This window comes from Balaenoptera physalus (assembly GCF_965194825.1).
Source record: "Balaenoptera physalus genome assembly, chromosome: 5".
Classification (NCBI taxonomy): Eukaryota; Metazoa; Chordata; class Mammalia; order Artiodactyla; family Balaenopteridae; genus Balaenoptera; species Balaenoptera physalus.
The window spans coordinates 3390433-3413111 of NC_138884.1; the positions used below are offsets into that span (position 1 = coordinate 3390433).

Here is a 22679-nt window from a genome sequence, read left to right on the forward strand (position 1 = left end):
CCAGGTCTTGATCCCTGATGTGGTTAAGATGAAAGGAGAGGGTCCGTGGTTTAACCTTTTAGCTCTCTGAAATGATGACTGTTTCTTTCTAGTCTGTAAATCGTTTCCGAACTAGAATCCAGAATCAAAGAACTAGAATCCAGAATCAAAGATTCAGAGGCCAGGTGTCCATGGCCTGAACCTACGAAGTCCTTTTGCGTTGTTGTATCTCTTTAGCTGTGACATGAAGTAGTTTTTGGATCGATCTGTCCACATGGATACAGTTGTTTCAGAAGTAACCTTTTCATTCTGGAATAACTTTGGTTTACAGAAGAGTTGCAGAGATGGTGCAGCAAGCCCTTGTGTATGCCTCACTGGGTTTCTTCTTTTGTCACCTCTTGGTTACCGTGATTCATTTGTGAAAACGAAGCACCGGCACTGGGGCATTACCGTTAACTCTCCACTTTATTCGCGTTCTGCTGGTTTCCCACGAACGCCCCTCCTGTTCCAGGACCAGCCAGGACGTCAGACTGCACTCAGTACCCACTCCGGGTTCAGCCCCTTCTGACCTGGGTTTCTCGCTCTTTCCTGGTTCCTCATGCCTTTGATCCTTTCGAGGACTAATGGTCAGTTGTTTGGTAGAATGCCCCTCAGTTGGGTCTGTCTGATGTTTTCCTCGTGACTGGACTGTGGATGTCGAGTTTCTGGGAGGAAGACCACGGAGGAAAAGCGCTGTTTCTTCACGTGATATCCAGAGTACGTCCTGTCCACGTGACCTGTCACAGTTGGTGCTGACCTTGATAACCTGGCTGGGGTGATGCTTCTCAGATTTCTCTGCTGTTAACTGTTCCCCCCCTTCCCCCCCCACACCATGGAGGAAGCATCTATGTAAATAATTTGGAATTCTTCTCTAAGGAAGATTACCTCTTCTCCCTCGTTTATATTTCTTTTTTTTTCTTTTTCTTTTTCTTTTTTACAGTTTTCTATCTTGCTTTTTTGACATTAGTTTATGAATATTTTTCCATATCTTTATGCAATTTTTATTTTCCTCTTATATTTAATCGATTATTTATGTCATGTCAGTATGGATTCGGGGATATTTATTTTATACTTTGGGTTATGATTTCATAGTATATTATTTTCGTGCTCGGCGTTGACGCGCCTGTGCCCATTTTCCATGTGCTCATCTTTTTTTTTTTCTTGAGCGCTTTCTTACTTTCTGGTACTTGTGAACGCTCCGGGTTCATCCTGCGTTTTCCGCGCCGTCTTAGAATCAGCCATTTCTCGGAGGGCCCTTGGTTCCTTTTATCGGAGAAACTAAGATCTGGATGCTGGGTGTGCTCTTTGCTTCTGGGGTGTTTTTCCTCTAGGTCCTCTCACTGGACAGAGCTGGGGTAGAAATACCTGCGCATGCATACTGATGCACATAGGTGTAGCTTTGTGTTGTATCAAAAGATGTAATGTTCTTGTGTGTGAAGCTTCAAATTTTGAAATTAAAGGTATGCTCCTCAGGCAAATCGGTGTCTATCTTAGGCGCAGACGTGAGTGTCTGTAAATCGTGTAAGTAGATTAGGCAAGGTGTATGCCCCAAAGTCTCCTCTTTCTTACACACATATAAAGTTATTATGTTTATTACTGTTAACTCTTCTGGTATGAAAATTTAGGCCCACCTTTTTGCTGCCTTAAAGAATAGTTATTTTTTTTCATGCATGAAGAGATGTTTGAATATCTGTCATTTGGGGTTTAATAAGTTACAAGCTAGGGTAATTTTCTTTTGCTCTTTAGTTTATTATGAAAAGGGAGTTCACATGCATGGATTTCCACATTGGCCTTTGCACTCACAATATTAATAATTTTTCAGAAGAAGAGATATTTAAACTGAACAGTTAATCATCACTTCTGGACCATAAGATACCCTGTTAATGTTTTTCTAAATAAAAATAGAGAACTTTAATTTCTAGCGTAAGGCAGTTTTCTAACAATGTGATAGTATCTGATGTAAGTTTTCAAAAAACTAGTTTTGAAAGTTATTTACTGTGTTATTAGAATTACTTTGATTATCTTATTGTCATAGATGAGGGAAACCGCAAACAAGCTCAGTGTGAACTGCGATGAAGGACCTTGTAGGTTTTTTTCCTTTAAATAAAATTACTATTAGTGTAAGTATTATTATTTATATGATGTTTTTATAATAAAAATAGGGAAATGATCCCAAGATTATTTCTGTCTTTCTGTTTCTCGTCTTAATTACCAGGTGGTCCTAAACCCAAGCAGTAAACACCATCTCTGGGACCTGTGGATTTAATAGAAATATTTTCAGCCCTGTGACAAGAAATAGCAAAGGTAGAATGCAACAGGGGAGTTATTTAGCTTCTGTTCCTCAAGGTGACCATTTAAGTAAAATTGCCCAGGCTTTCTAACATAGTTTATATACATTGCTTAAATTTTATGTGTGACAAAGGAGCTAAGAAGTTGTATTATTCTATTTAATTTTTCAGGTAAGAAAATTTAGCTCAATGTAAGTTAAGTGTCCTGTCCATGTTCCCCAGAATAGTTAGGATAGGATCAGCACCACGAACCATCTAGATAGCCTGGCTTTTATTCTAGTTCTTCACACACACACACACACACACACACACACACACACACACACACACACACTATTATAGTGCAGTCATCTGGTTTATTTTATTTTTTAAATTTACTCATTTAATAAATTATTTTATTTCATTTTAAAATAATTCAGTTACTGAACATAATGTGTCTTCTTTTGCAAAAGCAGGTATTAATGCTTATGATTAGTAAGCATTACGATAGAGTACATTTTATATTTTTTCTGACCTAGTCTAGCTCAAGAAAAGATCAACCAGGATAAAACATGTAAACCATACATCATAGTTTTAATTTTCTTGTTGCTGTTTTTATTCCTTTTTGGGGGATATGGGGGACAAATTACAGGGTAACATGAATTAACAATGAAAGCCCATAAAGAAGATGAGAAAAGTTAAGCCCAACCCTAGGGCTTTTGTATAACTTTTATGTTTGTAAGGAGGTACAGAATTTCATCTTTAAGACTTTTATTTTCAACATCAACTATGGTAAGAGATTATTGAGAGAAAGATTCTTTGGTCTGTCTTTTTAAGGTCTTATGACAGTATTTATTGATTAGGGAAACTTAGGGAAATTAAGAAATTACCATCGGACTCATGTATTTATAATCAGTTTTTATAAGTGTTATATATCTTAAATGTGTTCTTGTCTCAAATTGTCTTCTATTTTCACTTTCTAATTTTAGGTTTTGCTATCTGGGTGGTTAGTGAATATTTGAATGCTTGTTATATGCCATTCACTTTGATTGTTTACACTTTTATGTTGGTGAATTACTATGGCTTGTCAGTAATCTTTTATCTGTCTTTAACAGATGATTTAATTACGGCAACTAGCCTTTACTGGCATTAGAATTATCAGAGTTGACTTAGATGTAGAATTTCGGAGCTAGATTGACCCTAGCTATCATCTGGTTCTTTTGACTGTACATTGGAAACATCTGGGGGAGATTTTAAAAACTACTGGAAGTCCCACCCCAGAGATTCTGATTTAACTGATTTGGAGTGTGGCCTCGGCGCCGGATTTTTTTTTTTTTTTATCATCGTGGCTAATGTTTATTACAGCAAAGGACACAGTGGAGGGAGAACAGGAGAGGTATCCGTAGGCAAGGGCTAGAGAGGTGGGGTTCAGGCTTCCAAGTTACCCCTCCTTGCATGAGTCCCATGAACGTGCATTTCTCTCCAGCTGCAAACTACAGAGACATGTGTCAAATGTCTCCACCCAGGGAAGCCCGCTGGAGTTTAGAGTCAAGAGTTCTAAAGAGGGTCGATCAAGCAGCTACAAACCAGGCACCAGGTGCCCATCACAAATCTTCCTGCTGACATGGAAGAATAGTGACAACACGGTCCATCCTGACCCACTGCCTTAGGTTGGCACTGGATTTGTAAAAGTTTCCCCAGGTGATTCTAATGTGTAGTCAAGTTGGAGAACTATTACAGTTTCTCATTCTGTGAACAAGATACAGTAAGACCCAGACTTACCAGGTGATTTCTGCTTTGAGGATCCAAAATCATGAATGAAATTGGTGCATTTAGCATGAGTTTCTTTTTTAATATATTTATTTTTTATTTATTTTTGGCTGTGTTGGGTCTTCGTTGCTGCGCACGGCCTTTCTCTGGTTGCGGTGAGCAGGGGCTACTCTTCATTGCGGTGCGCAGGCTTCTCATTGTGGTGGCTTCTCTTGTTGCGGAGCACGGGCTCTAGGCACATGGCCTTCAGTAGTTGTGGCACGTGGGCTCTAGGGCGCAGGCTCAGTGGTTGTGGCTCACAGGCCTAGTTGCTCTGCAGCATGTGGGATCTTCCTGGACCAGGGATCGAACCCGTGTCCCCTGCATTGGCAGGTGGATTCCCAACCACTGTGCCACCAGGGAAGTCCCGGCATGAGTCTTAAAGTAGATGTCCATGTTGGTGGCTTTAATAATTTAGAAGTGTAGCAAAAATAGGGGGTCTCATTTCTTCTTTCAGCTGAATTCACAGTTTTCTACGGTGAGGGCTTCCAATATCAGCACAGGAGTGGCTAGATTTTCTCTGGCATGTGTAGCATTTCGTTCTCTGCCCTTGCATTTTTTTTTCCTTTAAACTTACCGAAATCGGATCTTTGCTGTTTTTTGAGAAAATGTCCATTCCATGGAAATTATTTATATAATTCTCGTAGGCTGTTCAAGGAGGGGTACTGTGCAAATTTGTAATGGATGTTTTAAATGAAACTGTGAATTAGTTAACCTTAGATTGGAAAGAAACACATAAATCTCAGTGCTTGGCATGGTATACAGTAGATGCTCAATTTGTATGTGTGTGTTTTAATTTTTAAACATGTTTCTACGAACTCTGAGTCCATAATACTGTAGCCAGTAAGGATATTTGCCTTGATTGGCCGGCTTGGTAAGGAATCCGTGTTCAGTAAGTTGATTAATGTCTTTAAGCTTTAGTTTGCTTATCAGATGAGGAGTTGGATAGATTCTAGTATCTTATGATTCTGTAACCATGAACACATGGTGCTGTAATTGTAAGTAAGTGGCAGTTCGTCTCCTGGAAGCCCAGAGGAGAGTTTGTCTTAGCGGCTGGTTAGCGGGTTGCCTTCTAGAGTTAGCACGAGAAATGCCAGTGGGCTTCAGTACCCTGGTGCAAAGGCAGCAGTGGGGTCTGGAAAGGGCAGCAGTAGAGGCCCGTTCTCTCTCTCCCTACCTGACCCCTGAGTACTCCTCACAGGTAAAGAAGGCACCTTATAGTATTGCCTAACCAGTACTGTCCTGTCTGCGTTTCCATCTTTTGAAATCCTTTCACTCATAGAGTGGTCTTCGTGCTTTGGAGAATGCAGTGTCCTCGTGTCCCTGAACTCAGGTTACCATCACGTTCTTATGTAATCGCTCATTCCACTCGCGTTACCTTCGTTTCTTGTTTTTCCTTTGTTTCTAATTCATATTGCCTCAGATAGTGGTGACAGCATGTGGCATTTAAGAAAGATCCAGTGATTGATGTTTGGCTATGTTAATGTACTTGATAATTTGTACAATATGCTTTCTGGAGATGGGTAGGAGGCTGAGTTAGTGATTGACTAAGGAGAGTTTAGAATTTAGAGATGCTTGGTTTAACCATTTTTGAAAGACACGTTTGGAATCGGAGACCCAGAGGGAATTGAAGACTTGCTCAGGATCTCAGATTTGATTCTGGATCTCAGTCAGATTCTTTTCCAAGTCACCACACTGCTTCACAAGAATTCTACGTTAGACCAAGGAGGTGGAGACAGGTGTTCAGTTTTGATAGTAGTATGTGAGGATAATCCACATGCCGTCGTTACAATTCTGCTTGCCTAGAGAGCCAACCACTTGTATAATCTATTATAAGTATATGGTACACACTGCTTTCCAGTAGCCTACATATTTATTTAAAGCAATAATTTTTAAGGGTGAAATACTCAGCGTTATTAAAAAAAATTGATATTTAGAATTCCAATAATCCTATAACTTCCATAACATAAACCGCAGAAATTAACACGGGAAAACTGTGGCTACAGAGATTCTCAAATTGGAAATAGGGGACAATCTTAAACTATATAGTAGGGGAGTCAGCGAGATTTTTAAGTTTTCCAAAAGTGTAGATGAGTGGGGAAAAGTTGAGAAACTTGGCACTTAAAGCCAATATGGAATTCCAGCTGAGCAGTTTTAATTTTCCATTTTGACTGACAGTCAACCTCTTGCACCTTTTTTATTTCCTCTTCCTTGTTTTGACAAGATCTAAGAGGACTAGAAAATTAAATGTTAAGGCATTTCTTCTTCCCTTTGGCCTTGAACAAGGGTAGGAGTGTTCAATAATATAATTCTATCTTGAGAAGAAGTGTATTTAATGGAAAAAAGATAATGGGCTTCTTTGTGAGATGTTTCCAGGTAGCAGAACACGGGTGATGTTATCTGTTTCTCTAGTAGGGCTCTTACTGGGCATTATTTTATTGTTCCCCACCTGAATTGACTCTCTTTAGAACAGCAGAAACTCCTGGAATTAGTTTGAGCAGTATTGCAGAAGATGTGACAATTCTCAAGTATGTCTTTTGATTCCTTCTCAAGAAATAAAAGAACACTGTTCTGTGTCTTGGCAGACCTGACATTCAATTAGTAAAGGCATCCTTATACTTCAAGGTTGATTCATTTTTAAAAGTAAGAGCAATATGATTGATATTGAAAAACAATAAATATTTTCCTTGTCATGTATCTTGTTACAAAGTGTAGATGAGCTAAATAGTTACTTTGAAAATGGTCACTTTCTAACTTCCTCACTCTGAAACCTTTGAGAAAGGTCTACGTAATTAAAATATTCGCATTTTTTTCAGGCAATCGAAAATTTATATTATCAAGTTGAATTTTTTTGTTTATAATTTCCCCTTTGCAGGTCTACTCAACTCTTCCCAAGATTCTATAGCCTACAGTGAAGCCATCATCCAAATTCATTTTTTGGATTCAATAGCATCAAACTCACCTGTTGAGAATTGCTGGCATCTAAAGCACTGTAAACATGCAGAAGTAGGCAGAGTAATTGTGCTTGCTCTTAGGTTATTACTACTATCTTTATATAACATTAGTGGAGTGTCGTCCAGCCGAAATGGTGATTATGTTAATTAAAAATATAAATTATAATTATTAATAATAAAGGGTAGGTAAACACAGGCAGAAAGCATCCTAAGCTTGAAATTTAGGCTTACATAGACTTAAAAAGAGACACCAGGGTATCCTTGCTCATCCAGCTGGGGAGGGTAAATGGCTTAAGGAGACAATTCCATTTAATGTTCCGGGGAAGGAATATGTGTAAACTTAACTGGAATCATGAGATCTGTTTTTACCACCCAGGATCCTGAATTAGGAGGCTGGGAGAAAGGACTAAAATCTATTCTGAGTGCTGTATGCTGGAGAGATTTAATTTATCATAGTGGTTAAGGATGCTAGATTACAAGCTGTGTGATCTCGAGCAAGTTACTTAACCTGTCTGAACTTCCTTATTTGTAAAATAGGGGATAATGAAAGAACCTACCTCCTAAGACTGCTCTGAAGATTGAAAATGATCCTTTTCAAACAGGTGGCTTTTATGATTTTTGACAGTGTTGAATGCGATATTGAGTTCGGATGATGGCTGCATTTTATCTTGCGAAGAGCTGGGTAGAGCTGAGGAGAAATTATAAACAAATAATTCAAGTTAATGATACACATTTTTGATTGATTAAAACAGTAGTTGGAATAGCTTAGAATAGTGTCTAGTACAAGGTAAGTGCTCAAATATGTTAGTCATTTTTTATTAATGGTACACCTTTCTTACTTAATTGTAACGGTAAAACTCTGAAATCATTATTACCCCTTTTTATAAATGAGACTCAGAGATGTTTGGTAATTTGCTTCTTTGTAGGAAAGCTGAGATTGAAATCCCGGCTTTCAAATTCTCAAGTCAGGCTACTGTTACCATGCTCTAAAATGCTGTATATCTGTTCTCCTGAAGGACTAACAAATACATACATTTATTCCAAAAGTTTAGGTAGGAGCTCGCTATAACCCTTAAGATGTTTTACGCTAACTTTATCTGTTTAACTGGTTTATGGCATCTTTGGTTATTTATGTTGCTATATTATAGATATTAAACTAACTTACCATAAACAAAAACCATGATTTTTATACCCTGTGTGGAAAATGAAAACTCTGCCCTCACAATGCCATCCAACATCGTAAGATTATCAAGGACAGTGATAATTAGGGTGCTTTTGACAAGGAACCCAGTTGCACATAATAGGAAGCCAGTGATGCTTCAGGTGTTCCCTTACTTCTGTTTTTCCCAAACTCGTCTGATTACAGGAATTCCTTGACGGGGTGGCTGGGGGAGACAGATTCTGCTCGTGAAAAGTATATAGATCCCTAGTTCTCCAGAGCTGGAGAGGGGCTCAGGCATGGGTATGTATTATTTAAGAAGCTCACCGTGATTGATGGTCAGTTAATTTAGGAACCATTTTTCCCACCTGGCATGTAGCTTGGTTCATTGGCTGTTCACCTTATTTGGCCGGTTAAGATTCTTGCGTTGTCCATTCAAGGTGAGGGAAAGACATCTTCGTGAGGAACTTCGTGATCTGTAAACGTTGGCGAGCTCTGCAGACTCCACGAACCACGAGGTTGGGACTGCAGCTTCCCCGTTGTTGTCGGGCCCTCTGATGGTTGTAGCTGAGCGAGCCTGGATGAAACCAGGATGCAGTGGCAAGAAGAACGCTGGCCTGGAGGGTGTACCAGTGCAGGGGTGGTGACCGAGCGCCTGGGGGAGAGAGGGCGTTTGTGTTTCCTTCTGTGGTTGCTGATGCTCCTTTTTTTTTTTTTTTTTTAAATTAATTAATTAATTAATTTTTGGCTGTGTTGGGTCTTCGTTTCTGTGCGAGGGCTTTCTCTCTAGTTGCGGCGAGCGGGGGCCACTCTTCATCGCGGTGCGCGGGCCTCTCACCATCGCGGCCTCTCTTGTTGCGGAGCACAGGCTCCAGACCCGCAGGCTCAGTAATTGTGGCTCACGGGCCCAGTTGCTCCGTGGCATGTGGGATCTTCCCAGACCAGGGCTCGAACCCGTGTCCCCTGCATTGGCAGGCAGATTCTCAACCACTGCGCCACCAGGGAAGCCCGCTGGTGCTCCTTTTATTGCTGAATTATGTGTTTATTGTATTTTTTACTTTCCAGTTTGGGAATCGCAAGCCGATGGCGCTTTAAAGTGGTTTCTAGGGTTTCAGAGTCATGCCTGTGACTTAACGGGACTGTACCTGTTAGCCAAGACGAACGAATGGCGTTTTGGAAGAACAGGTTTTACAAGACTACCGGTTTTGTTGCACTTGGTGTCTGTAATCTACTTGTGAAAAGGAATTTTTCGCCCAGTCCATTTTTTAGGATGGAGGGGAAACTTAAGAAATAATTTTAATTTCTGTATTGCAGTGGCTTTCCCCGTCCATTCAAATGTCAACTTTTCCATCTGGAATTTTAAAAAGACCGTCCCACATATGTCTGCTGCTAGAGCTGCATTCTCTAAGAAAGGAATCCTTTCTTACGACAATCCCTTAAGCAGTTGAAGCCCTTTCACCCCCTTTTTCCTTTCCTCCTGTGTCAGTGGCAGTGGTGAGAAGGGTGGGGTAGGGAACCTGGGGTTTGGAGGAGTTGGGGTGTGGAACGAGGCAGGGGCAGTGACAGCAGAGCATAATGAAATTCTGTAGTAAAAATAGCAAAGGGTACGTGTAGTCGTTCCGTGTAAAAAGTTGATTCTCCCAAGTGATTGTTCGCCCAGTTTGTTTATCCAGCGTTTCAGAGTTATACTGAAAGTGCATAATGTTTTCTTCTTAAATGAGATACATGTAAAACAGAAAGTCTTTATAATTTTTATTCTTAGGAGTGTCTGTGTTGCATTTTTGCCAGAAGTAGGTAAAGTTCCCGTTTATCCTCTGCTCCCTTCACTCCCCACCCAACAGAACTTTCTAGGAGCTGCAATTCAGTGCTCTCTTCTCTCTCATTGTTCTCCTTATCTGGGAAAACATTATTACTTAGGGGTAAATATAGACACAGATACAGAGTATATTTGGACAAGGAGCAAAGGGAAGCATGTAACTGTCCTTTGGTTCTCTTTCTTGTGCCCTGAGGCTGCAAGTCGTGAAGACTATCTAGTGGGGATTGCCCTGGTGGTCCAGTGGTTAACGCTCCGCGCCTCCAAGGCAGGGGGCCCGGATTCGATCCCTGGTCAGGGAACTAGATCCTGTGTGCCGCAACTAAGACCTGGTGCAGCCAAATAAATAAATAAATAAATATTAAAAAAAAAAAAAAAGACTATCTAGTGAATCTCCACTCTTCCATGAGGGCAGTACCTAAACCATCTTTACCTTTTACCTTTTACCTTTACCTTTTATGTCAATAAAATGACATCTTTACCTTGTCATTTGCTTTTTTAAGAAAGCACTTAAAAAGTTGTCAGTGGTATCCAACAGTTTCCTACCTAAATCTCTCTACTTTTAAGTACAGGACACCTGTCGTTTACACAGTTCCTTATTGGACACTTTGTGCAAATGTTCTCTTCTTTGTGGAGAGGGAATGGTAAGTAAGTACTGATGGTAACCCTTGGTAGTTGCAAAAAAAAAAAAGCAGAGATTACTGGCCATTCAGGTGAGCATCCAAAGTATCTTGAAAAGCACACAAAACTTAGTCTTTTCAGTTTGCTCATTTTGTACAATTTTAATCTTATTGAGAAGGATGCAAAGAATCTGTGTGGGGAAAATTCTTTTCTTAAAAATTTAGTTTTTTATTTTTGGCTGCATTGGGTCATTGTTGCGGCGAGCGGGGTCTACTCTTCGTTGCGGTGCGTGGGCTTCTCATTGCAGTGGCTTCTCTTGTTGCGGAGCACGGGCTCTAGGCGTGTGGGCTTCAGTAGTTGTGGCGCACAGGCTCAGTAGTTGTGGCTCACAGGCTCTAGAGCTCAGGCTCAGTAGTTGTGGCTCACAGGCTCTAGAGCACAGGCTCAGTATTGGTGGCACACAGGCTTAGTTGCTCCACAGCATGTGGGATCTTCCCAGACCAGGGCTCGAACCCGTGTCCGCTGCATTGGCAGGTGGATTCTTAACCACTGCGCCACCGGGGAAGTCCGAGAAGGATGAAATTTTATTAGCAGTATTTGCTAAATTGGACCTGGTATCTTGAAGGAACCAGAAATTGTCATTGGCCATCTTGCTGGAAGGTTTCAGTCTTATTTGGCATTGTGGAATCTGGCTAATTCTTTTTTCCCTTAAATTTGAAACAGTGGCAAAAGCTATAAGATAGCCACCGTGTAAGTGCTTTATATAACTTATTTCATCTTCACGGTAGCACTGTAAAGTGGGTATTATCTTCAGTTTACAGAAACTTCAGCTTAGAGTTGTTGAGTAACTCTGCCAGCGTCTCCGGGACAGCAGCTGGGTTCTGATGCCAAGGTACTTCCTCTTAATCGTTACCCTCTGCCACCTCTGTCATTTGCAGTGTCTCCTTCAGCCTTTTTCCTTCTGGGTCACGTAGCTGTTTCCATTCTGCACCGTCCTCCTTCTGTTTGACAAACAAGAATTCGTAAATTCAGATTCCACTGTATGGCAGAAGTGGCATGGCGTCATTATTATTCTCTTGGGGAAAACGTGTTGCCTGAATCTGTGCGGGGAAAATTCTTGTCTTCTGATTTCAGGACTCGTAATGGGGTCCACCTGACGGAGATTTCCAAGAGAACACACAATGTTGTTCTTGTTGTGCCAGGGTCTGTCAAAAACGATATTCCGGGATCAGGTTTGACCACTGCAAGATTCTTCATGTATGTGATATGACAAATTAAATTCGAGGCATTACATGTTCCAGTCTTAGAATTTTTAATGACCTGCTATTTAAAAAGGATCTGTAGGTTGGCTGGGCCGTGGTGGAACAACCCATGTATTTATCAACCCTTCACTGCTTTCTGTGGTTTACTTTGCTCTGTTGTTAGGTACTTTCTCGTGGCTTAAACAGTTTTGCTCCTTTTTAAGAAAATTAGCAGAATATCAAAATTCTGCAACGTGAACTCTTCATTAGCAGCGTGGGGGTAATTGTAGTTGATGGCGTGAACAATGCTGTTTGGAACCTGTATAGCAGCTTCCTCGCCCCGGATGGAAGCAGCTGCATCCTTCTTTTTTTTTTTCCTTTTTCTTAATTTAGGAGGGATGAACCCCATTGTTTTCAGATCCCCAGGTGAATGCTCCTGTGGAAATTGTGAGACAAGGATAACACAGGTTGTATTGATCTCCCTGTGGTCAAACTTTTATCCATCTGCAAAGAAGGAGAATCCCCCCTCCGTTTTTTTTTTTTTTTTTTACTTTTTATGTTATATTGGAGTAGAGTTGATTAACAATGTTGTGTTAGTTTCAGGTGTACAGCAAAGTGATTCAGTTACACATATGCATGTATCTATTCTTTTTCAAATTCTTTTCCCAATTAGGTTGTTACAGAATATTGAGCCGAGTTCTCTGTGCTATACAGTAGGTCCTCGTTGGTCATCTGTTGTACATATAACAGTGTGTACATGTCAATTCCAAACTCCCTAACTATCCCTTTCCCCCATCCTTCCCATATCGATAAGTTCATTCTCTAAGTCTGTGAATCAGTTTCAGTTTTGTAAATAAGTTCATTTGTATCATTTTTTTTTTTTTAGATTCCACATATAAGTGATATCATACAATATTTTTCTTTCTCTGTCTGACGTACTTCACCCAGTAGGACAATCTCTGGGTCCATCCATGTTGCTGCAAATGGCATTATTTCATTCTTTTTAACAGCTGAGCAATATTCCATTGTATATAGGGTGTTTGGACATTATCTTCTTTTTTTTAAGGAGAATTCCTTTTAACTCTAATACCTAAGTATGAAATGTGGCTTTGGATTCGTAATAATTGTACACTTACATTATTTTTTAGTTTAGAAGGATTTTTCCAGGAAGAAACTGTCAACATTATTTTAGTATTCTAGTTGGGCAGACTTTGAAGAGTCTTTTTGTGTGTGTGTGTCAGGTAAACTGTAGATGACACGTCTGTGTATCCTCATTTTAAAATGTTATTTATTTTATGACATGTACCTTTTACTGACTGATTCTTCCTTGTTATTTCGCATCAATTTCTGATAGTCATGGCTCTGTGAAATGTTCGCAATAGCTAATATTTAGGCAGATTTAATCCTCTTTCAAACCGAATGAAGAACATACCTATTATCCTTATTTTACAGATGAGGAAAGTTGAGGAATTTACCCAAGGTCACACAGCTAGTAATGGTAGAACCAAGCCTCAAACCCATGTCATGAAAGCCCCATTCATGACACAGGCATATCCCTGTAGTGCTGGGCCTATGGCTGGAAGGTGTTCATTGCATTTATTCTAACAGCGCACACGTGAAGAAAGTCTGCTTCAAATGACTGCAGTGCAGCCCACAGAGCTTAGACTAGAGGCAGGTGCATATCCTTAATATGTGTGTAATTTATCTGTTTCTATAGGTAGCAAGCTGTATGGGTGAACATCTGCTATTTTGTGCTTTAAAGCAGTGACTCCAAAAGGAAGTGGACTTGGTTAAGTGAAGTTGGAATGCAAGCTCTACCTACATAATCCTGTAAATCATCCTTTTCTCTTTTACAATGGAACTTTTTGAGTACAAGGCAGGAATTCATATTCAAGTTGGTTTTACTTTTCCATATTGAGGTTTAAAAGGTTAAAATAGTGCAACAGTTCCTTCTATAGTTTGTCCTATGCTATATTTTTAGTCTTCTGCTAATTTCTTGTGATCACATATTTGGGACTCGTTGGAAATTAAAGTTCTTTAAAGCTATAGGTTTTGAATGCATAAACGCTTTATTTTTTTCAAAGATAACATATAAATTATGTGGGGAGAAAGGAAATGAAAGGAAAAAAGGATAGCCATTTGTGTGAAGACATTCTTTTATGTATGTGGCTTAAACACATCTTGGGGGTAAACTTAAGAAATGGATTGTTGTGTAGCACTTTAAACATTTTGAGATAGATTTTTTTTTCAATTGTTTTCAGGGATTGACTACTTAATATGAATTAAAGATTGTGTTAGAAAAATTGAATTTTGTAATGAATTTCTTCTGCGATATTGCGTTCAGAAAGCAAGTGGTTAGAAGAGATCTTAGCTGTATTTGAAGGTAGTTTTCTTTTAACATAGTTAAATTATGTTTTCAGATCATACAGAATTTGTAGTTCCCTGGCAGTTTTTCTTTCTGTGAAAGTGTTCTTTGATTGAAAGAAATAATTTAGGTGTGATGGCAGTTGTGGTAGTTCGTTAATCATAGCCCTGCATAATAGCTTATCTCGTACATATTAAATTTGATCCCTGGTGTGTGGTTAGGTTTGATGAATAAATCAGGATGGTGGTGATGCGTTTCAGGAATCTAATCGTTGCTTAATAGAGGCAGTTAAGACTTGTTTTTTGAGAGCTATGGTAATTCAGATTATCTCCCAGATATGTTCTAAACTTTCCTCATCTTTTTAGAGCAAGTGTTATAAAATTCTGGAGACAAAAACCCTCAGAACTCAGCATGCAAACAACTGTAAGCCTTTCATTCTGCTCACTTTTATGCTGTCTCAACAAATTTTTAAGTGTTTATGAAAAATCTGGGTCTCCTTATGCATATTGCAAAAAATTCCTCTATGATAACTGTCATAATTATTATTAGAAAATAATTTTCAGCCTCCAGGGAGGCGTACTCCTAAGTCTTTGCCCTTAAAGTTCGGGCTGGTTGTATACAGGAGTGAACCTGGACCAGCGCCGGCGTACATCCCGTCCACATCTGTACGCTGTACTCCCAGCCATGGACACAGCGCCTAAGGGTTTTGCTGGCACCCTCTCATTTAATCCTCACAGAACTCCTGTGGGTTGAGTACGTATTAGTTTTCTCACCATGTTTTCAAATGGAACTCTTTCTCAGCTTAAGTAACTTGTCCACAGTTAAAATCACGTGCAGGGGCAGAGCTGTGGCTTGCACTCACTCTGGCACCAGGGCCGTCTCTCACCCACTGTGCCAGCCTGCAAGGCACACTCAAGTGCACATTCCTGCAGACGCTTCTGGTAGCCTTGTAATATTTTTGTCTCATCACGTGACTCAGGGAGAGGAGAAATTGTTGACATGTCAGCGTGTAGGCGGCGGGCTGGAACGCTAATCTTTTTTGTTCCCTGCTGCCCTCTTACTCCCCGAGACCCCCGCAAACAGGAAGCATTTCTGGTGATTTGTGCGCCACTCGCTGAGCTGTGTAAAGTAGTTAAGTTCTTTTTAATTTAAAACATTTTGTACCATATTATTTCAGAAAAGATGGTTAATTACTAGAAGATGTGAGTGCTTGAAATAAGTGGTTCAGTAATTTTTTATTTACAGCAAAACTGTTTCTTCTACTCAAATACTTTTGTGTGTTATCACGGTACCTATTTTACACATTTATAAAACTGTAGTGGAATTTCTCTCTCCCTCCCCCAAAACCCCAGTAACACCCTGTTAGTCCCTCATTTAATGAGAGTTAATCATGGAGATGTTATTTTATTGTGAAGTGTAAATACTGAATATTGAATAAGCGCTTTATCTTGATGGTTCTTTTTGCTTGTGGATGCTTACTTTATTTTTGGGCGGTAAAATTGGTTGTTTATATTGATAGAATAATGCAAATAAAGAAAGATTGTTAGAAGTTCAATAAAAATGTGAAAGAGCATTCAAAATATAGGTCGTTATTTTTTTTCTAGAATTCACTTTTTTATCTTAAAAAATTTTTTTAAACAAATGGTGGTGATTAACATACACATTGTATGTTAATTGAAATGGTGGTGATTAACATGCACATTGTATGTTAATTGAAATGGTGGTGATTAACATGCACATTGTGAAAAGATTCCCCCCAATAAGGTAATTATCATGTCCATCATCTCACATCTGTATCTTTTTTGTTGTTTTTGAGACTATGTAAGTTCTACTCTTAACACGTTTCAGTTACGCCATACAGTCGGCCCTCTATATCTGTGGGTTCTGCAGATAAGGGTAGAAAATATTCAGAAGAAGGATAGCAGAAAGTTCTAAACAGCAACAGTTGAGTTTGCCTAGTGGTGGCAACTATTTACATAGCATTTATATCGTATTAGGTATTAGAGTAATCTAGAGATGGCTTAGTCTTAGGTTGTATGCAAATACAGTTGACCCTTGAAGGATGAGGGGTTTAGGGGTGCCCACCCTCCATCGGTGACCCCCGCACCTGTGGCTCCGCAAACTCGGGCTCCACCAGCCTCAGAGCCTGTGGTCCTGTAGTACGGATTTAGTGAACCAAATCCAAGTGTAAGTGCACCTGTGCAGCTAAAGCGCATGTTGTTCAAGGGTCAGCTGGGCTGCACCATTTTATATAAGAGACTTGAGCATCTCTGGATTTGGTACCTGCGGGGGTCCTGGAGCCACTGCCACGCCCTGCCAACCCCCCACGGAGCATGACTGTGCAGTGTTGTCAACCATAGTCACCGTGGTATGACCGTGTTATGGTTGTCAGCCATTATCCACCGTGTTGGATGCTCAGACCTTATCCATCTTACAACTGCAAGTTTGGACCTTTACCATCCTCTCCCTATTTCTCCCACCCCGTAGCCCCCGGCAGCCACTTTTCCACTTTCTGTTTCTACATGTCAGTGATAGTGTGCCGTGCAGTATTTGCCTTTCTCTGTCTGGCTCCTTTCAGTTAGCACGATGCCCTCCAGGTTCATCCATCTTGTTGCACATGACAGGATTTCCTTCTTTTTAAAGGCTGAATAATATTCCATTACACATAGATAAATAAAATCTCACATTATATATATGTATGTGTATGTGAGAGAGATATATAGATATATATATATACACATAATGTGATTATATATACACACCTATATATATCTATTTCATATTTTCTTGATCTGTTCATTCATCCACAGACACTTAGATTGTTTCCATACCTTGGCTATTGTGAATCATGCTGCATTAAGTCCATATCTTTTACATTATACGTTGCAGAAAACAGTTTAGTCTTACATGCAAAAATGAAATATCTGATTAAAAAATGACGTTCATTCTTCTTAAAATCCATGCGTTGAATCAATCTAGTGGGACTGTCAAAGGCAATCCAAGGAAATTTGGTATTAAAATTAATTTATTTAAATTATTTAGTGGGCATGAAAATGAGAATTACCTTCTTCAGTGCACTGGAAGAAACATTCTGTTCAGTGACTCAACACATTTTAATTGAGGGCGTATTATATGCTAAATGCTGTATAGTTTAAAAAGATGTAGAGATGGATGTGCTGAACGGTCAAAGAGGACCTGGAAAGAGTGGACATAGAACCGTGGAGGCCATTGCAGGCGTCCGGGTGAGTGTGAAGCAGCAGTAGGACACGTAAGGTGACCAAAGCTTGAATCTTAGGCCCTGGAGGGGGCCACTTGCTTTGAGTATAATTAATATTACTTTGCTTTGTGTCAAGATATGTAGTAGTTTAAAAGTGACAAACTTTTTTTTAAAAGTGATCTGTTGTGATTGGACTTGTATTTCTAAATACCAAATGCTACAAGCATGCACTTAATTTTAGCTTTCTGGAAGGTTATATCATAGTTTGAAACGACACTAGGACTAATGGTAAGTTTTCATTAAAGTACGTACTCCTTTAGTTTTAAGTTTGCTGGTTAGGTAACCATACCATGTGTCACTCCCAGTAATTTTCTTTCTTTCTATTTTTTTCTTTCTTAAAGGGGAAAGAAAGGGAGAGGGAGGGGGGAGAGAATATGAATGAATCTGGGAATATGATAATGAATTTGAATGAGAGGCATGAGTATGGGAATATCTGGGATTTGAAAATTCTGCTGTAGCAGATACGTAATCATCTCGCTTATTGTGGAGTTTGACTTTGTGTGTGTGTGTGTGAGGTGGGGTTAGCAGTTTGCAAACTGTCTTTGATTTCTTTCCCTTTGGTAATTGTTAGATATAAAGTATCTGCATGTGGGATTGTTACAGAAATTAGAGATGATAGATGTAGACCGTACAGTACAATGCCTGGCATATCATAGGTAGTTGTTATTGTTCATAAGTAATAAGTTACCCTTCATATAACATGGTGGTACAGTCAAATGATTTAAATAATGCCTTGAAACAATAGGTTTGAAACCAGTATTCTTGGTAATTTATATTACTAAGCTGTGGAGACATGGCATCTCTACAAAAATAATAGAGCCCAGTATCCAAACAGTAAATTGAATGCTAGATCATAAAAATACAGATGCCCATTGTGTTTTGTGACCTAGGCTGGTTTGCTGTTTTTGTATTAGTCTTAAGGAAAACAAGGCTCCAAAGCTCTGAAATATTGCAAACACACAGAATGGTACAAAAAACAAGTGTACCCTGCTGAAAATCTTTAATATTATGTACTCCTGCTGAAAATCTTTAATACTAGAATATATTCTGCAAACTTAAAAAAAAATCTAACACAAAGAGCCTTCTATGTTCCTTGAAGGAATTTGTTTGCCTTTTGGGGGAGGGGAGAAGGTCTGTGGGATAAGTTTATTTAATATGACATCAGTTGAATAAAGCCAGCTGTGAGTAATTATATCTGATATTTGATTTCCAGCTATTTTGTTGAACTGTTATTGGCTCTCAAGGTATTTGGATATTAATTAAATGATGACTTATTGTGAAGGAGTCTTGTTTAAAGTAACGTTGCCTCAAATAGAACATTTAAAGTGGGCCACCTGGTGCAAAGTTTTAATTCTTTCCGCCGTAGCTGTTATTTTAAAGTCAGTATATTTTTAACTCATAGGAAAACGTACAGCTCAGATCTGTTTCAGCAGTGATTTTCTCTATATTATATATGTATACAGGAATAGAATTAAATGTATCCGCTCTCTGTCTAAAGATTTTCAAACTCAGGTTATCATCAGTGAAGAATTCATGTCAGGTTGAGTATAGAAGCAGGTATTTCGCTTTTGTTTTTTAGCATGTTGGCCATTGTACCGTCAAACTGCGTAAGCAGTGGATATTGTGGGAGATTTGAAAAGAAAAAAAAAATCACAGGGGATAAGAGAAAGCAGTCACAAACAAAAGAATGGAAGAAAGCGAGGTAAGAAATTGGGAGTAGGAGCTGGACAGTTGTGGGTTGGTCCTCCAGGGATGTCGGGAAAAGAGCAGAGGCCTAAACTGGAGGCCTTAGCAGCTCTGGCAGGAGGCCCGTGGAGGTGGGTGTGTGCACAGGTCCAGGGTGCCCCCGGAGGAGAGGCGCGTGCGTTGTGCAGGTAGCCGTGACCAGACGCGCCTTTGCCTCTCCTTCTGCGTCGGGACCTCGGTGCCTCACGCTGTGAAGTGATCTGAGCCTCAGGACCAGCCTCAACACAGCTGCCGCTGGCCACGGGGCCTTTTGCTGCTCGGCTTCCAGAATCCAGCACTTCTAGGCATTTCCTAGGGTCGATGGCGGGTAGAAGGAGGTACGAGATAGGGTCCCTCCCTGGGAGCATACGGGCTTACCCGGTATTGCTCCTATTGCCCTGTTCCTGCAGGTATTTCATGTGTATGTTGAAAAATACCAACGGTACAAGCGTGCAGCAGAGTGGCCTGAAAAGGCCTCCCGGAGGGTGTGAGTGGAGGTGCCCATCAGGATGGGCGGGCAGGAGGCTGGGAGACAGAGCAGCCTCCAGTGGAGGCTGGGGCAGAGGAAGTGGGAGGAGACTGGGGTGGGACCTCGGGTGCACCGAACCTGCTTGTGTGACAAGATGCAGATCGGCGATCCAGGAAAGTGCTCCCCTGGTGGAGGTGACAGCCTGTAAAGCTGTCCAGGGCCCCTTATTTTGTTTGTGTTATGCATGATAAAAGGGAAGAAAGCCCTGAAACTGCCCATGCCACTGGAAATAGAATGGAACAGAGAGTGACAGGAAGCCTCACGGGACTGAAAAAACTAATTAAATGTGTGAAAAAAGAGCAAAGAGCTGCTACAGGGAGCGACCACAAGTTGGGAGATAGCTTCTCGGGTTTTCACTGGAAGAGCTGGGCCCCTTGAACCTGTGGCAGGAGGGGAGAGATCAGAAGATGCAGCTAGTCTTTGGGGGTGAATATGATGTGGTTTCAGCTCCCATTTGAAGTGATGCTGCAACAGCTTCGTAAGGTAACCGATCAGGGGCCGGGGGGGCTGGTGGTTTGTAAGAACAGTCAGGGCCCAGGCGTTACTTGTAAAGGTGGGCCGAGAGCAGACACGGTTTCTAGGTGAAAGGAGCCTTATACAGAAGAGTGAGAATCGAGGACCAGCCCAGGACTGGCGCTGGGGAGACCCGTGCAGCCTGCAGAGCCCCTTGGGGGGCCCGGGAGACCCGGGGGAGGGCTGGGCGGTGCCGCCCCGCCCCTGACGTCTCATGCTCTCCGCCCTTTGCTGTCTTTCCCTCTGACTGCTCGTCACTGCCTAACACTTTCGATACTTTGCTTAGTCAGCCTCTTTGCTCCCACTGGACCCGCGTGTCCACAGGTCAGGGGGTTTCGTCTGGTTTGTACACTGGTGAATCCCTAGCATCTAGAACAGTGCTAGGCACGGGGGGCACAGGCAATGCTAATTTGCTTGAAAGAGGTCCTTGGTGATCTCTGAGAAAGGGATTTCAGCAAACTGAAGGGCAAAGATCAGATTCTAAAAGGTTGTGAAATAACTGGACAGTTGAGAAAAGGGGTAAGAGGGATGAACCTCTCCCTCCAGAACCTTGGCAGGGAGACAGAGCCGCTGCTCTGCGGGCTTCGGAAGGTCAGGTGAGGGAGGGTCAGTGGGAAGCCTCTGCGTTTCTAAGGAGAGAGTTGGAGGGGGTGGGGAGAGCCCCGTGTCGGGAGCTGAGAAATCCGGGGGTGTGGTTGTTGCTTGTGTGATTCTGTACGTACGCTTGATCGGCTCACTCACTGCAGAAAAGACACAGAGGGTGGTGAAGAAGAAAAGGTATTCACTCCGTGTTTGTTCTTTTTTTCCCTTGTTCTTTCAAAATGTGTAAACATTTCATTTTCTCTCTGGGTGCTAATACTATCGGCAGGATGGACATGAGTGTTTGGGGGTGTGAGGAGGTGCTGCAGGGCTGCCGCACTGTTTTCTGCATTTCAGGGTTTTGCACTGAGTGTTCCACTCACAAGGTAATTGGCCCCCTTGGGCAAGACCTGTGTGCGTGGTTGGTGGTATCCCCACCGGCATTGTGAAGTAAGGGGTTTCAGAGGTTACACGTGCGTCCCTTCAGTGACATCTAATGATTACCTTCCCGAATAAGACAATGCCTTGCGTCCAGAAGAATGAGAAATGTAACAGGAAGTCTTTACCTGCCATATAGTTCAGGGTTAAGGAGGGGTAAATGATACACAGGAACAAGCAGTCTAATGTAGTAGATTTAGTTCCATAATTATCTAATGTTTGATTTTGAGTGACTGACGTTTTCCACTCAAAATGAGGATTAGCTGTAATGAAGTGAGATTTTAAAAAAGGCAGGGATTAATATATCTAAATAATATCCTTAACATTTGTCACATTTCCAAGTGACACAGTTCTTATGAAAACCCAGCGCTGTTGCTGAGAACATTTTTAGACCCTATCATGGTGGTGGTGTTAGAGTTGCTTAGTGAACCCCACAGGGAAGTTACCTCTTTACTTCATGTAATTGTATTTTATTTTTGATCCCGCTGGAGCTTACATGACCAACTCTTTCCCTAGGCTTAGTTCTGGGTGAATGTTGGATGTTCTCAAAAGCCAAAGCTCCCAGAAATAACTGCTAGTGATAATATGCAAAAAGAATGTGTTTTCAGATATTCTGGTTTTAAAAAATTTTATTGAAGTATAGTTGATTTACAGTGTGTTAACTTCTGCTGTCCAGCAAAGTGATTCAGTTATACACACACATATATATATATATATATATACACATTCTTTTTCAAATTGTTTTCCATGATGGTTTATCACACGATATTGAATGTAGTTCCCTGTGCTCTACAGTAGGACCTTGTTGTTTATCCATCCTGTATGTAATAGTTTGCATCTGCTAATCCCAAACTCCCAATCCATCCCTCCCCTTGGCAACCGCAAGTCTGTTCTCTGTGTCTGTGAGTCTGTTTCTGTTTTGTAGATAGGTTCATTTGTGTCATATTTTAGATTCCACATGTAAGTGATATCACATGGTATTTGTCTCTGTCTGACTTACTTCACTTAGTGTGATCATCTCTAGGTCCATCCATGTTGCTGCAAATGGCCTTATTCTGCTCTTTTTTGTGGCTGAGTAATATTCCATTGTGTGTGTGTGTGTGTGTGTGTGTGTGTGTGTGTGTGTGTGTGTATATATATATATATATATGGCACATCTTCTTTATCCATTCTTCTGTTGGTGGACAGTTAGGTTGTTTCCATGTCTTGGCTATTGTGAATACTGTTGCTGTGCACATTGGGGTGCGTGTATCTTTTTGAACTATAGTTTTCTCAGGGTATATGCCCAGGAGTGGGATTGCTGGGTCGTATGGTAGTTCTATTCTTAGTTTTCTAAGGAACCTCTGTACTGCTCTCCATAGTGACTGTATC

At 40.8% G+C, this 22679-nt stretch overlaps 1 protein-coding gene and 2 long non-coding RNA genes across 11 annotated transcripts in view; 2 read left to right on the plus strand and 1 right to left on the minus strand.

Annotated features, from left to right (window-relative positions):
• LOC309660861 overlaps positions 1–9216 on the minus strand; it is a 239158-nt gene extending 229942 nt beyond the window's left edge. The window contains exon 1 of the long non-coding RNA XR_014263689.1: positions 9018–9216. This is a non-coding gene — a long non-coding RNA (uncharacterized lncRNA). The remainder of the gene's footprint in view (positions 1–9017) is intronic.
• The window catches only part of RAPGEF2 (Rap guanine nucleotide exchange factor 2), a 246738-nt gene that overhangs the window by 40844 nt on the left and 183215 nt on the right, over positions 1–22679 (plus strand). The window lies entirely within an intron of this gene.
• LOC309660859 lies at positions 4204–10519 on the plus strand. Its single transcript, XR_014263687.1, has 2 exons — positions 4204–8897; positions 9215–10519. It is a non-coding gene; the product is annotated as an uncharacterized lncRNA (long non-coding RNA).